The sequence below is a fragment of the Oncorhynchus mykiss genome, chromosome 8 (assembly GCF_013265735.2).
Source record: "Oncorhynchus mykiss isolate Arlee chromosome 8, USDA_OmykA_1.1, whole genome shotgun sequence".
Classification (NCBI taxonomy): Eukaryota; Metazoa; Chordata; class Actinopteri; order Salmoniformes; family Salmonidae; genus Oncorhynchus; species Oncorhynchus mykiss.
The window spans coordinates 38,811,688-38,826,480 of NC_048572.1; the positions used below are offsets into that span (position 1 = coordinate 38,811,688).

At 43.5% G+C, this 14,793-nt stretch overlaps 1 long non-coding RNA gene across 1 annotated transcript; it reads right to left on the reverse strand.

Moving 5' to 3' along the window:
* Positions 1-10,454: 10,454 nt before the first annotated feature.
* LOC118965515 lies at positions 10,455-12,358 on the reverse strand. The gene is made up of 2 exons (XR_005052874.1): positions 12,162-12,358; positions 10,455-11,029 (listed from the first exon to the last, which is right to left on the reverse strand). It is a non-coding gene; the product is annotated as an uncharacterized LOC118965515 (long non-coding RNA).
* Between the last annotated feature and the right edge of the window lie 2,435 nt (positions 12,359-14,793).

A 14,793-nucleotide genomic window follows, 5' to 3' on the forward strand; every position in this document is an offset into this window, starting at 1 on the left:
TGCCGCCATCAAGTGACTGAACTGCTTATTACAGTTGAAAGAGCAACAGGCAGAATACATAAAAGGCTGTAGGCCTATCTATGCCATGGAAACAAACGTGGAGATATACTAAACAAAAAAATAGATGCAACATGTAAAGTGTTGGTCCCAAGTTTTATGAGCAGAAATAAACAATCCCAGAAATGTTCCATATGCACAAAAAGCTTATTTCCCTCAAATGTTGGGCACACATTTGTTACATCCCTGTTAGTGAGAATTTCTCCTTTGCCAAGATAATGCATCCACGTGACAGGTGTGGAATATCAAAAAGCTAATTAAACAGCATGCTCATTACAGAGGTGCACCTTGTGCTGGGGACAATAAAAGGCCACTCTTAAATGTGCAGTTTTGTCACACAACACAATGCCACAGATGTCTCAATTTTGAGGGAGCAAGCAATTGGCATGCTTACTGCAGGAATGTCCACCAGAGCTGTTGCCAGAGAATTTAATGTTAATTTCTCAACCGTAAGCCACTTCCAACGTTGTTTTAGTGGCAGTGTTGCTGCCTGATGAAATTGAAGAGTATTTCTGTCTCTAATAAAACCCTTTTGTGGGGAAAAACTCATTTTGATTGGCTGGGCCTGGCTCCCCAGTGGGTGGACCTATGCCTTCCAATACCCACTCATGGCCACGCCCCTGCCCAGTCATGTGAAATCAATAGATTAGGAAATAATTAATGTATTTCAATTGACTGATTTACTCAGTAAAATCGTTTTAATTGCTGCATGTTGTGTTTAGGTTTTTGTTCGGTATAGTTGAGCATTTACCCTAACTTATATTATCATAATTAGTTGTGTTGAATATTAGTCCAATCTTTCACCAAACCATATATTTAAGATATATATCGCTTTAGTCGACATGTTGCGTATTATCTGCAAATGGGCATATTTATATAATGAATATGAAATTGGAGGGCAGAAATTATTAAATATTAAAGCATTAGACCTCTCACTAAAGGTGTCAGTCATACAAAAGTTATACTTAAATCCAAAGGGGTATTAGATTATGAGAGAGAGAGAGAGAGAGAGAGAGAGAGAGAGAGAGAGAGAGAGAGAGAGAGAGACTCCTATTACCCTTTTCAGAGTTTTAAGAATTGTGTGTGTTCAATTATTTGTGGCATTTAAAGCATATTGAAGACAGAAGCAATAGGATTTGAAGCCATTTATTACAGCACAGTTTCGAACCGCTCTGAGACAAGCATGCGGACTAGTCTTGATAACTCAATGCGATTTTTATTTTCACGGAATCTCCATTTGGGTATTGGTTAGACTACAATTAGGGCCTACTGGTCACGTTGTACAGCACCTTATTTTCCTAACGGGAACCCTGAGGGTTGCGTTTTTTGTTTTTCTTGGAATAGAAACACCATAATATTAATCAAATTAATTCAGCTACATTTCTTAAAATCAATGTTTTTACAAGAAAAGGTTTTAAATTCACTAGTACAGCCAATATTTTTTAAAGTAAAATGCTTCTCAAAGATGCCCTCTGGTTGTTAAACTAGCACTAACTAGCATTAATGGCAACAATGGCTGACACTTAAATAATGTTCCATAGCATCCCGCAAGGTGTGCTGCAGTACGACAAAACTTTTAAAGGAAGAACCACTGCATATCTTTAGAAATTAAATTGTCCCCCACTGATTTGATGAACTTCAACTACAGGCTCTCTTGTCACAGCTCTGCCAGGTGCACGTTGTCGATCCAGAGGCAGGGCTCACGCATGGATTTACCCACCTTTGTCGGTTTCATTAGTGACCCATCTCCAGATGGGACCCCAACACAAACACCTCTATGTCTGGACACGCCGGAGTGATAATGTCACTTAACATCTCACTAATATCCATTGGTGACATCTCACCAAATGATCTAAAAGTTATAGCCTATTAGGCTAGAGGTCGCAGTGCTGTTACATTTTCAAGCTTTCATAGCTCATTCTCTGTGATGAAGGCTTCAAAACCATGTCATTGTGTACAGAAGGCTACACATTGGAACAAAGCCTGGGGAAGTAGGGGTGTTGATGGTGCTGCAGCAACCCCTGAAAAATCTCAGTTAAATCTCAGTTTAAAAAAATTCTGGGTCTTTTTACTCATTTTAGCAGACAGTAGAATGCTGTAGCATAGGCATCCTGAGTGGCGCAGCGGTCTAAGGCACTGCATCACAGTGTTAGAGGAGTCACTACAGACCTAGGTTTAATCCTGGGCTGTATCACAACCGGCTGTGATTGTGAGTCCCATAGGGCGGTGCACAATTGGCCCAGCGTTGTCTGGTTTAGGGGAGGGTTTGGTTGGGGTAGGCTGTCATTGTAAATAAGAATTTGTTCTGAACTGACTTGCCTAGTTAAATTAAATAAATCTGCATCTATGGTTTGGCAAAAAGGTAGTTGTATAATTAAGAATAGTATCTTGTAGGATTCAATAGCTGGAATTGTAAGAGTTGTTGCCCTTTCTCTGCGATTGTCATTCTAATGGAATCCAGAACGAACATTTATACCAAGGTTGCAAAGTTATGGGCGAAGACACAAAACAGCCACATCAAATTAAATATTTGTATTGATCAAATAACATGGGAAACAACCACTTTTTGTACATTACTGTATTGTACATAGGCTGGTCATCAAGGTTTGTACCTGCAGACTTTCTATCACCATGAAGAAAAAACAATGCACAATACAGTATTTGAGTATTTGAGACATCAAGTGTTTGTGTTGATGTGACTCAGTTGGTAGAGCATGTGTTATGGTTGTGGGTTTGATTCCCACCGGGACCAGTACGAAAGAGTCCCGTCAAGATGTAGAAACATCTCAAGGATAATCAATGGAAACAGGATGCACCTGAGCTCAATTTCAAGTCTCAAAGCAAAGGGTCTGAATACTAATGTAAATAAGGTATTTCTGTTTTTTCTTTTTAATATTTTCTTTTTCTTTTTCTTTTTATTTCACCTTTATTTAACCAGGTAGGCTAGTTGAGAACAAGTTCTCATTTGCAACTGCGACCTGGCCAAGATAAGGCATAGCAGTGTGAACAGACAACACAGAGTTACACATGGAGTAAACAATTAACAAGTCAATAACACAGTAGAAAAAAGGGGAGTCTATATACATTGTGTGCAAAAGGCATGAGAAGGTAGGCGAATAATTACAATTATGCAGATTAACACTGGAGTGATAAATGATCAGATGGTTATGTACAGGTGCCCTACATTTTCAACTATTTCTAAAAACCTGTTTTCGCTTGGTCATTATGGTGTAGTGTGTGTAGATTGATGAGGGAAAAAATTCATTGTGAAAAAAAGCTGTAATGTAACAAAATGTGCAAAAACTGAAGGGGTCTGAATACTTTCCAAATGCATTGTATATGTAATGAATTAACCACAGCCAGTAAAGAGGAAAATGAAAATAAGTTAGGGAAGGGGGAAAGGAAGCTAGGAAATGGTGAAAGGGAGTGGTGAAAAAAGGAAAGGAATACAGGGAAAGAAAAGGAGGAGTTCACATGAATGTGGTAGGGATTAACCATGGCCAGAGGGCAATGTGTAAAGTCAGAACATCTGCTGTCTCAGCCACTGCCTGCCACCAAGGGAGTACCCCAAAGCTCAAACCTAGGCCCCACGCTCTTCTGAATTTACATCACCAACATACACTTCATTTACAAAAGTAAGTGGACACCCCTTCAAATTAGTGGATTCGGCTATGTCAGCCACACCCGTTGCTGACAGGTATATAAAACTGAGCACACAGCCATTAAATCTCCATAGGAAACATTGGCAGTAGAATGGCCTTACTGAAAAGCTCTGAGTTTCAATGTGGCACCGTCATAGGATGCCACCTCTCCAAAAAGTCAGTTTGTAAAATTCCTGCTTTGCTAGAGCTGCCCCAGTAAGTGCTATTATTGTGAAGAGGAAATGTCTAGGAGCAACAACGACTCAGCACAGCCGCAAAGTGGTAGGCCACACAAGCTCACAGACGGGACCACTGAGTGCTGAAGTGCGTATCTTGAAAAAATTGTCTGTCCTCGGTTGCTACACTCACTACCAAGTTCCAAACTGCCTCTGGAAGCAACGTCAGCACAAGAACTGTTCGTCGAGAGCTTCATGAAATGGGTTTCCACGGCCTATCAGCCACACACAATCCTAAAATCACCATGCGCAATGCCAAGCATCAGCTGGAGTGGTGTAAAGCTCTCCACCATTTGACTCTGTAGCAGTGGAAATGCATTCTCTGGTGTTCTCCGATGGACAAATCTGGGTTTGGCAGATGCCAGGAGAATGCAACCTGCCCCAATGCATAGTGCCAACTGTAAAGTATGGTGGAGAAGGAATACTGGTCTGGGACTGTTTTTCATGGTTGGGGCTAGGCTCCTTAGTTCCAGTGAAGGGAAATGTTAATGCTACAGCATACAATGACCTTCTAGACGATTCTGTGCTTACAAACTTTGTGGCAGTTTTGGGAAGGCCCTTTCCTGTCTCAGAATGACAATGCCCCTATGTACAAAGCGAGGTCCATACAAAAACGGTTTGTCGAGATCGGTGGGGAAGAACTTGTTTACGTGTTTACGGACATATTCAATCAATCCCTATCCCAGTTTGTTGTTCCCACATGCTTCAAGAGGGCCACCATTGTTCCTGTTCCCAAGAAAGCAAAGGTAACTGAGCTAAACGACTCACTTCCGTCATCATGAAGTGCTTTGAGAGACTAGTCAAGGACCATATCACCTCCACCCTACCTGACACCCTAGACAAACTCCAATTTGCTTACCGCCCAAATAGGTCCACAGACGATGCAATCTCAACCACACTGCACACTGACCTAACCCATCTGGACAAGAGGAATACCTATGTGAGAATGCTGTACATCGACTACAGCTCGGCATTTAACACCATAGTGCCCTCCAAGCTTGTCATCAAGCTCGAGATCCTGGGTCTCGACACCGCCCTGTGCAACTGGGTACTGGACTTCCTGACGGGCCGCCCCCAGGTGGTGAGGGTAGGCAACAACATTTCCACCCCGCTGATCCTCAACACTGGGGCCCCACAAGGGTGCGTTTTGAGCCCTCTCCTGTACTCCCTGTTCACCCACGACTGCGTGGCCACGCACGCCTCCAACTCAATCATCAAGTTCGCGGACGACACAAGAGTGGTAGGCTTGATTACCAACAACGACGAGACGGCCTACAGGGAGGAGGTGAGGGCCCTCGGAGTGTGGTGTCAGGAAAATAACCTCACACTCAACATCAACAAAACTAAGGAGATGATTGTGGACTTCAGGAAACAGCAGAGGGAACACCCCCCTATCCACATCGATGGAACAGTAGTGGAGAGGGTAGTAAGTTTTAAGTTCCTCGGCGTACACATCACAGACAAACTGAATTGGTCCACCCACACAGACAGTATCGTGAAGAAGGCGCAGCAGCGCCTCTTCAACCTCAGGAGGCTGAAGAAATTCGGCTTGTCACCAAAAGCACTCACAAACTTCTACAGATGCACAATCGAGAGCATCCTGTTGGGCTGTATCACCGCCTGGTACGGCAACTGCTCCGCCCACAACCGTAAGGCTCTCCAGAGGGGGCAAACTACCTACACCACCCGATGTCACAGGAAGGCCATAAAGATCATCAAGGACAACCACCCGAGCCACTGCCTGTTCACCCCGCTATCATCCAGAAGGCGAGGTCAGTACAGGTGCATCAAAGTCGGGACCGAGAGACTGAAAAACAGCTTCTATCTCAAGGCCATCAGATTGTTAAACAGCCACCACTAACATTGAGTGGCAGCTGCCAACACACTGACTCAACTCCAGCCACTTTAATAATGGGAATTGATGGGAAATGATGTAAAATATATCACTAGCCACTTTAAACAATGCTACCTAATATAATGTTTACATACCCTACATTATTCATCTCATATGTGTATGTATATACTGTACTCTATATCATCTACTGCATCGTTATGTAATACATGTATCACTAGCCACTTTAACTATGCCACTTTGTTTACATACTCATCTCATATGTATATACTGCACTCAATACCATCTACTGTATCTTGCCTATGCCGCTCTGTACCATCACTCATTCATATATCTTTGTGTACATATTCTTTATCCCCTTACACTTGTGTCTATAAGGTAGTAGTTTTGGAATTGTTAGCTAGATTACTTGTTGGTTATTACTGCATTGTCGGAACTAGAAGCACAAGCATTTCGCTACACTCGCATTAACATCTGCTAACCATGTGTATGTGACAAATAAAATTTGATTTGATGTGATCCCCATCAACAGTCTCAAGTCTTCTTGGGTATGACACTACAAGCTTGGCACACCTGTATTTGGGGAGTTTCTCCCATTCTTCTCTGCACATCCTCTCAAGTTCTGTGAGGTTTGATATATTTATTTTTTATTTCTTTCACCTTTATTTAACCAGGTAGGCTAGTTGAGAACAAGTTCTCATTTACAACTGCGACCTGGCCAAGATAAAGCAAAGCAGTGTGACACAAACAAACACATAGAGTTACACATGGAATAAATAAACATACAGTCAATAACACAATAGAAAAAGTATATATACAGTGTATGCAAATAAGGTAGGATAAGGAAGGTAAGGCAATAAATAGTGGCAAAATAATTACAATATAGCAATTAAAAACTGGAGTGATAGATGTGCAGAAGATGAGTGTGCAAGTAGAGATACCTGGGTGCAAAGGAGCAAAATAAATAAAATAAGTAACAGTATGGGGATGAGGTAGTTGGATGGGCTATGTACAGGTGCAGTGATCTGTGAGGTGCTCTGACAGTTGGTGCTTAAAGTTAGTGAGGGAGATATGAGTCTCTAGCGTCAGTGATTTTTGCAGTTCGTTCCAGTCATTGGCAGCAGAGAACTGGAAGGAAAAAGGAAGATTTGGCTTTGGGGTTGACCAGTGAAATATACCTGCTGGAGTGTGTGCTACGGGTTGGTGCTGCCATGGTGACCAGTGAGCTGAGATAAGGTGGGGCTTTACCTAGTAAAGATTTGTAGATGACCTGGAGCCAGTGGGTTTGGCGACGAGTATGAAACGAGGGCCAGCCAACGAGAGCATACAGGTTGCAGTGGTGGGTAGTATATGGGGCTTTGGTGACAAAACGGATGGCACTGTGATAGACTGCATCCAATTTGCTGAGTAGAGTGTTGGAGGCTATTTTGTAAATGACATCGTCAAAGTCAAGGATCATTAGAATAATCAGTTTTACGAGGGTGTGTTTGGCAGCATGAGTGAAGGCTGCTTTGTTGCGAAATAGGAAGCTGATACTAGATTTAATTTTGGATTGGAGATGCTTAATGTGAGTCTGGAAGGAGAGTTTACAGTCTAACCAGACACCTAGGTATTTGTAGTTGTCCACATATTCTAAGTCAGAACGATCCAGAGTAGTGATGCTGGATGGGCGGGCAGGTGTGGGCAGCGATCGGTTGAAGAGCATGCGTTTAGTTTTACTTGCATTTAAGAGCAGTTGGAGGCCACGGAAGGAGATTGTATGGCATTGAAGCTAGTCTGGAGGTTAGTTCACACCGTGTTCAAAGAAGGGCCAGAAGTATACAGAATGGTGTCATCTGCGTAGAGGTGGATCAGAGAATCACCAGCAGCAAGAGCGACATCATTGATGTATACAGAGAAAAGAGTCAGCCTGAGAATTGAACCCTGTGGCACCCCCATAGAGACTGCCAGAGGTCCGGACAACAGGCCCTCCGATTTGACACACTGAACTCTATCTGAGAAGTAGTTGGTGAACCAGGCGAGGCAGTCATTAGAGTAACCAAGGCTGTTGAGTCTGCCGATAAGAATGTGGTGATTGACAGAGTCGAAAGCCTTGGTCAGGTCATTGAATGCAGCTGCACAGTATTGCATCTTATCGATGGCGGCTATGATATCGTTTAGGACCTTGATCGAGCTCGGAAACCAGATTGTATAGTGGAGAAGGTATGGTGGGATTAGAAATGGTCGGTGATCTGTTTGTTAACTTGGCTTTCGAAGACCTTAGAAAGGCAGGGTAGGATATGTTGAATGGGGAGTGTTACTGCACAGTTATTTTCAAGTTTCTCCAGAGATGTTCGGTTGGGTTCAAGTCTGGGCTTTGGCTGAGCCACTCAAGGACATTGAGACTTGTTCCGAAGCCACTCCTGCGTTGTCTTGGCTGTGGGCTTAGTGTCGTTGTCCTGTTGGAAGATGAACCTTCGCCCAGTCTGAGATCCTGAGCGCTCTGGAGCAGGTTTTCATCAATGATCTCCCTGTACTTTGCTCCTTTCATCTTTCCCTCAATCCTAAGTAGTCTCCAAGTAGTGGCTTCCGTCTGGCCACTCTTACGTAAAAGCCAGACTGTTGGAATGCTGCAGAGATGATTGTCCTTCTGACAGGTTCTCCCATCTCCACAGACTCTGTGGAGCTCTGTCAGAGTGATCATCGGGTTCTTGGTCACCTCCCTGACCAAGGCCTTTCCCCCCCGATTGCTCAGTTTTGCTGGGTGGCCAGCCATAGGAAGTGTCTTGGTGGTTCCAAATGTCTTTCATATAAGAATGATGGAGGCCACTGTGCTGTTGGGGACCTTCAATGCTGCAGAAATGTTTTTTGTACCCTTCCCCAGATCTGTGCCTCAACACAATCCTGTCTCAGAGCTCTGCAGACAATTTCTTCGACCTCATGAATTGTTTTTTGTTCTGAAATGCGCTGTCAACTTATATAGACAGGTGTGTTTCTTTCCAAATTATGTCCAATCAATTGAATTTACCACAGGTGGACTCCAATCAAGTTGTAGAAACATCTCAAGGATGATCAATGGAAACAGCATGCACCTGAGCTCAATTTTGAGTCTCATAGCAAAGGGCCTGAATACTCATGTATTCATACTTATGTATGCACTTATGTAGTCCCTAAAGTGCACACATCCCTGGGTCGCTTGTCTTTTCAGTTCGCTGCAGCTAGCGACTGGAACGAGCTGCAACAAACACTCAAACTGGACAGTTTTAGCTCAATCTCTTCATTCAAAGACTCTATCATGGACACTCTTACTGACAGTTGTGGTTGCTCTGCATTGTTGTTTCTACCTTCTTGTTCTTTGTGCTGTTGTCTGTGCCCAACAATGTTTGTACCCTGTGTTGTGCTGCTACCATGTTGTGCTGCCGCCATGTTTTGAGGCTACCATGTTGTTGTCATTTTGTGTTGCTACCATGCTGTGTTGTCATGTTCTGCTTCCATGCTATGTTGTCGGTAGTGTTGTGTTGTCTCTCTTGTCATGTGTTTTGTCCTATATTTTTATTGAATTAATTTTTATTTTTAATCCCAGCCCCCATCCCCACTTTTGCCTTTTTGTAGGCTGTCATTTAAAATAAAAATGTGTTCTTAACTGACTTGCCTAGTTAAATAAAGGTTACATTTAAAAAAAATCTATGGTTTGGTATTAAAAAGAAGGTATTTATATTTTTTTATTTTTAATACATGTTTGTCATTATGGGGTATTTTGCTGTGTAGATTGGTGTGTAGATTGCTGAGGATTTTTATTTATTTAATCAATTTTACAATAAGGCTGTAATATAGCAAAACGTGGAAAAAGTCAAGGGGTTTGAATACTTTCTGAAAGCACTGTATATACTGTATATTCTTTTTCCCATCAGATTAGGAAATTACAGGCTGTTATCCCTAGGCTGCGCTCAAGATCAAAAATCTCCCCAATTGATTAAGCTTTTTAGGGACAAGAAAATTATCATACCTAGCCTATAACAACACAATTCAATAAAACATTTTTTTCCAGTGAATAAAAAACTTTAGTCTAGGCTGTAAACTGCAGTGAATATGCCATTTCAATAACCGCAAAAAAAATCTGAAATAATAATAATCTACCCTAGGCCTGACTAGGCAACCATTTGGATGATTAGGTGGCCATGATGGTATGAGGGCCAGACTTGGAATTTAGCCAGGACACCAGGGTTAACACCCCTACTCTGACAATAAGTGTCATGTGATGTTTAATGACCACAGTCAGGACACCCATTCAAAAGACAGCACCCAACAACAAGGCAATGTCGCAGGGGATTTTTTTTTATACCAGAGCAAAGAGTGCCTCCTACTGGTTCTCCAACACCAATTCCAGAAGCATCTGGTCTCCCATCCAGGGAACAACCAGGATCAATCCTGCTGACCTACAGAGGCAAGCCAGCAGTGGGATGCAGGTTGGTATGCTGCTGGCAACAGTCATCTTGCCTCATTGGCCATGTTAATGACTGAACTAACATTTGTCTCCTGATTGAGCATCTTCATATGCACTGTCAATTATAAAATAAATCACCTCAAACAGCTTGTCTGATTCACTGAAGCTTCATGGTGATGATAGAAAAACAACCATAAAAAAAAAACAGAATACAAAGAGCACAAGGAAAATCATGAAAGGTGGTATTAAAGACTATTTGTATTAAATGGCAACAGAATCACATGCATCGTTGGGAAATGTCCATTAGGACCTTGTGTGTCTTCTCTCGCTTTGTTTTAGTTTGTGTGTTGTGGTCCCTTTCTGGTCCAACCCACACAGAGAGCAGACTTGCCCTTCAGATTCATTTCATGGAGGATGATTTCAGTAAATTGAAAATGGGTTTAAGAGTGCAAAATTCAGGTCCAATTTTACCGCCACTGGAACTGTGTCGAGAAGGTTTTACATTAAAGGCTCTTACTCTTCAACCTCAATATAACATGGGACAGTCTTTTCCAATAAAAAAAATAAATGTAACATCAAAACCTGAATCAAATTAGACACCAGTACCTAACCTCTGTTAGCTACACTAAGGTTGTGTGTTGCTCCTAGAGTTTCAAGACTGAGAGGAGGGATATGTCTCTGGCTGTGCACATGGACGGCAGTGGAACGCCCTCCATCTTGTGCTCAACTGTGTTGACTTCCTCAGAAGGTCAGACATACTGGAGACTTCGCCGAACCGCCACTCACTAACGGGGCTAAAGGCAGTGCTGAATCTCCACACCTGCCCGAACAGAACAGGTAAGAAAGCATTAGTAAGGCAGGAAAGTTCACTCCAGTCTAGTTAACATTTAAAGGGGTATAGGGTAAGAGAATCAACATCAGTGCTATTGTACAAACAATAAGAAAAGAAAGGCCTATATGGTGGCAGTGGCACTTTAAAATCCTAGACTGGGAATGTAAATCCTCAGACGAGGTTGTAAATATAGTTATATACAACGGGTGGGTCTAATCCTGAATGCTGATTGGTTAAAACCGCATTCCAGCTGGGGTCTAATTCCACAAGTTACTACCTGACTGCGCAATCCACTGTCTCATCAGCCCAGGCAGGCAATTTATAAACTTGATCTCCACTATAAAAAGCATCTAGACATTATCTCACGTCTTTTAAACTAACATTTAGTTTTCAACAGCAGAGATTTGTAGAAACCTTGCTGTCTGTCTCTCCTACATTTGCAACATTGTTTTAACGTTCAAATTCGATCTCTAGCTGTCGCATAGTAATGAACGTGTCATGAACTCCTCAGTAAAAGGCACATGACAGCCCGCTTGGAACAGACAGGCAGGCAGCTTTTCTCAGCCCGTCAAAATCATGAAGCAGCATAATTTATGAATATATACAAAGACATATCAATAAGAAACAGGTAAAACGAAACGAAGTGCAGCTAGTTTACAGTCTTTCCAGCTTCAATTTCAAGTTATTGTGTAAGCTGTGTTGTTGGCTAGCTCCTCTGAACAACGCAAGAACACATTTTTTATGCCAGGTGAAATCCTGGCATAATGCCTCATTAGCTAATTGTTCTGGGATGTAACCAAATAAATGTCACTAGAAAACAGCTTAAACAAATGCAGCTACATTGTTGTTATTCTGGCTACACTTTTCGACATGACTGTAAATTAGCCGTAGTTGGCTAGCTAGCAAGGGATAAGAACGTTGACAGCCAGTAAGGTAATGGGACATTTAGAACTAACTACTGGGTCGCGTCCATAGATACAGAACAAAAAGACTGAATGACTGGCTCGCATCTCTGGCAACCGAACAGAGAATGAACGACTAGCCGGCTTGTTTAGAAACCTTAGATTTGTGTCGGACTATGTCTTGTGGAAGGATGAAATACTAGCACAGCTTGCTATACCAGTCCTCGTTGAAACCATTTATTCCGTTAGCAATTTTATCCTTTGCTAAGCTCAGTGGCGGTGACTGGGACGTCAATGTTGGTGGTGACTGTGTCGTCAATGGTGGTGGTGACTGTGTCGTCAATTGTGGTGGTGACTGTGTCGTCAATTGTGGTGGTGACTGTGTCGTCAATGGTGGTGGTGACTGTGTGGTCAATGGTGGTGGTGACTGTGTCGTTAATGGTGGTGGTGGTGACTGTGTCGTCAATGGTGGTGGTGGTGACTGTGTCGTCAATGGTGGTGGTGGTGACTGTGTCGTCAATGGTGGTGGTGGTGACTGTGTCGTCAATGGTGGTGGTGGTGACTGTGTCGTCAATGGTGGTGGTGGTGACTGTGTCGTTAATGGTGGTGGTGGTGACTGTGTCGTCAATGGTGATGGTGGTGACTGTGTCGTTAATGGTGATGGTGGTGACTGTGTCGTTAATGGTGGTGGTGGTGACTGTGTCGTCAATGGTGGTGGTGGTGACTGTGTCGTTAATGGTGGTGGTGGTGACTGTGTCGTCAATGGTGGTGGTGGTGACTGTGTCGTCAATGGTGGTGGTGGTGACTGTGTCGTCAATGGTGATGGTGGTGACTGTGTCGTCAATGGTGATGGTGGTGACTGTGTCGTCAATGGTGGTGGTGGTGACTGTGTCGTCAATGGTGGTGGTGACTGTGTCGTCAATGGTGATGGTGGTGACTGTGTCGTCAATGGTGATGGTGGTGACTGTGTCGTCAATGGTGGTGGTGGTGACTGTGTCGTCAATGGTGGTGGTGACTGTGTCGTCAATGGTGGTGGTGGTGACTGCGTCGTCAATGGTGGTGGTGGTGACTGTGTCGTCAATGGTGGTGGTGGTAACTGTGTCGTCAATTGGTGGTGGTGGTGACTGTGTCGTCAATTGGTGGTGGTGGTGACTGTGTCGTCAATTGGTGGTGGTGGTGACTGTGTCGTCAATTGGTGGTGGTGACTGCGTCGTCAATGGTGGTGGTGGTAACTGTGTCGTCAATTGGTGGTGGTGGTGACTGTGTCGTCAATTGGTGGTGGTGACTGCGTCGTCAATGGTAGTGGTGACTGTGTCGTCAATGGTAGTCATGACTGTTTCATCAAGGGTGGTGAATGCGTTGTCAACGCAGTGTCCTTGCTCTCACTCGCGCTCTCTACGGCGAAAACAGGTGGCTTTCTCTCGACCGTGGGCGCCATTGGGACCACCTTGAGGGACTTGATCAGTGTGTAATGGTCCTGCAGGGCCAGCGCCATGTCCAGCTGCTCTGTCTCCTCCACCCCCCAGATCAAGCTCTCGTATGATGTGTAATCCAAGCAGTTGATAGCCCACTTGTTCCACTCCATGGTGCGCAGGCATCCGGGTCTGCACTAGAGTGTCAGGGCAGCCAAAACCCCTGTTCAGGCAGGGCATTCTCTCCAGGGGACAGAGGAGGAGGTGCTCGGGCCCTTTGAAGGAGTGGAAAATGGCCCCACAGACTAGGGGGCAGGTGACAGGAGATACCGGGTTCTGGCCTGGTCATGCACCTCTGACTCAGGCAGGTCACACAGCGGATATGTTGCTGCTCCATCGTTAAGAGGGCAGGGAGTGGAGTATTTAGGGTGTTGTAAGGTGGAGCTGGGAGTGGTGGTGGGACCGGGAGAGTCAGCAGCTCTGTGAGGGGAAAAAGAGAAAATACACAGGACCTCATTTTATTTGATAGTTTTGATGCAGACAATACAGTACAGTCAATCCAATAAGTATTTCAAATAGAATCATTAGCTTTTTTTCTACACAAGTAAATTGGGTGAAAATGTACCAAAGTGCAGCAATTCACCGTCAGAATCATGCAAGTAGCAACATTACATCAAATAATAATTTGGATAGGAAAGTGGTCTGTCTTGCTCAGTTCAATACATAAGCTAAAGAGTGTGCTAGTTTAGCTATGTTGTGTCATTGTAACACCAAATAAAAAGCATAATAACAACTTGACTGGCCAACTGGATAGCTACTAAGCATAAATTAGCCGCTAGTTCGCCAGATTGGTCAACAAATGAAAACAAGCTGAAGCTAGCTAGCTAGTGACTCGGTTGTTCAAACTCCACGACTATAGAAACATAGTTACTTTCCCGTTTATCTTACAGTGCTACAGCTGGATATAAACAACTTTTTTCTATACCTTTTTTTCCCTTGACTTTCAACCAACCTCCCTTTGCCTTGTGTGTCTGCACCGGCGCCTTCTAAACCGATCGCAGGGGCATATTCATCACGTCAATTTTGTTGCAAAACGTTTCTTAAACTGAAGCAAATAGAACGAAACAGGGAGACCTACCTGAATTTGTCCAATAGAAACTCTCATTTTTGAAACGATTTGCAACAGTTTGTACTAATGATTACAGCTCGTCACTAGTTACCACAGCCACAAAGTCTATTTTAGTTTATATGAATGTTACCAAATAGCCCATTTTGACTTTGTGACTATGGTAACTAGGGGAAACCTCACAGAGAGATGTGCGTTCCCATTGGACAATGATTGTCATGTGGGTCGCTGTTCTTTCCTTTTTCTTGAAGTTTGGCCTGTGAAGTTTTCCTTCGACTATTTCACCGCGAAGTAGTCGTATGCCATATGTCC